The sequence below is a fragment of the Anopheles arabiensis genome, chromosome 2, assembly GCF_016920715.1.
Source record: "Anopheles arabiensis isolate DONGOLA chromosome 2, AaraD3, whole genome shotgun sequence".
In the NCBI taxonomy this organism is placed as follows: Eukaryota; Metazoa; Arthropoda; class Insecta; order Diptera; family Culicidae; genus Anopheles; species Anopheles arabiensis.
The window spans coordinates 11,594,203-11,596,394 of NC_053517.1; positions in this window are offsets into that span (position 1 = coordinate 11,594,203).

The window sequence follows — 2,192 nt, forward strand, 5'->3', positions numbered from 1 at the left end:
TTTTGAAGGGGTGCGGGAAAAAAATCTTCCAGACACGGTGAAGATTATTAATGTCCACGAGACACAATGTGAGAAGTGTAGAAGAGAAATCTGCAAAACCTGGGAAAAGTGTTCTGGAAGGAGTAATTTCATTTAAAAGAAAAGAAAAGAAAGTGTATGCAAAGAAATTAGAGGGTTTTAATAGATGAAAACGGAACACTTTGGAACCGAAACAGAAGACTCGGCTATAGCTTTACATCTAAACTCGACATTAAACGTACAAAGAACACTTACCCAACCACTGTTGATGTCTCAGTAAACAGCAACACCGCTAATTTCAATGCGAATTCAATGGAAAACGAATGGCTTGATCTTGCTAATGAGAGAAGATACCACAAACATACAACCATACAAAGCAATCGCCCATTTTAGACGCTTTTAAATCCACAAAACGCTCTACAAACAAATAAACCCTCCACCCGTTGACTCGTGACGTTTCAACGTACGCACACAACGTGGAACATTTGCTTCTGCTATTACTGCCACCGAGTAGAACTCACAAGTAGTAGGCCGTTGTTTTGCAAACGGTAACCAGTCCTGTTTACGTTGCACTTCTTCGCTATTTCTTCCGGGCCGGGGGCTGAAGCGAGCTGCTTGGCCTGCTAAGATCGATTTAAGTGTCTATTTCCGGAAGGTTTTTCGTGATACACCGAGAGCAGGAGAAAGAACGGAAGGATGAAAAGCAGCAGCATTCCCCTCCTGAGCGGTAAAACCGTTAAAGACTTGTTGAGAGTGGAGAGTGCGTTTTTTTTCTTCTTTTTTTGCTACACAGAAAGCTACATCGACAAGAAAAGAGCGCTCAAAAATCTGCTTCAACAACCTGTAGCCCAATAACGGAAGAAATCGTCCCATCTTGGTTAATCTCTTCCTCAAACAATTTGCGGGCCACGCCAGCATACGCCACCGAAAGCATACATGTGTCCGGTGCGCACACTCTGCTGCGCAGCCAGGCGGGCCCGTAAAGCGCAAAAGAAAGGAAAATGGAGACACCTTTTGTGCAAGTGCTGCTGCTGCTGCTGCCGCTTCTGCTGTTGCCTGCCTGCTTCGCACCGTGTCCGTAACCGGAAGCGGGGATACGTTTGGTCGCGTGAGCAGTTGGGCTCACCGGATCGGGTTGATCCGTGTTTCGGGGCCATCTTCGCTTCATTCTGTTCGGTTGTGCGCCCACATTATCCTGCTCTTCAAAATCGCACACTTCGGGAACGGCTTTGTTGTGGACCGCGCGCCCGATTTTGCCTGGTAATTGCCGTAAATCCTATTAGCCAAAGCGCTTCCCTTTGTTTCCCCGTTTCCCGGACGAAATCGGATTTGCAATGTTTCATTTTTTTCCGGTGTGTCGTGTTTTGTGGCTTTCGGGACACGGCTTACCTCTGCTACTTGCTGCTCTAAAGCCACCGTTCGCTTTGTTTTTTGTTTTTTGGTATCTGGCCTTGGAGCCTTTCATAATTTATGAACAGTTTTATGAATGAACCGCACACCAACGGTATCTCACGGTGACCATCTTGTTTCCGTTCTTTATCGTACGGATGAGCGTGCCCCGTACGGAAGTACGGCTCTGGCTTCTGTGTCTTCTAGCCGGGCCTAGGGAATTCGGATCGTTCTGCTGGGTGGATTAGAATCGCAAGCACTTTCCACGTTCCATTGCAAACGCACACAGAAAAGGATTCAGCGGGAGGATTATTAGACCAAAAAAATATGAATTCCTCGTCGTGTCGATTGCCTTTGATTGAGGTACACATTATTTGGCTGCATACCTTAAGGGGATTTTGCATTCCTTTTTGTTTTTGCTGCATTATTTCCAAAGTGCGGGTTGAAAAATGGAAAAATTAAACACATGGTTAAATATTTTGAACGATGAACATGTTATTTAATGACCAAAGAGAAAGAGGAGTGTTTGGGTACGCCATGGGCGTACACTACACCAGTTTTACGATCTTTCGAGATTATTTATAACTTGGCATCGTGAACTCTTTTCCTTTTATTCTTGTTCGGCACAAGCACAGATTATGTGTATGCCATATGGTTGATCGTGTGTACCTTTGTTCAAGATTTGTGATAGATCTTTTAGATAAATTTCAAAAATTAAATGCAAAAAATCGACCAAATTGTGTTTTTGGGTCATTGTTGTTGAAAGTAAGTGGGCAAAGCTTTCG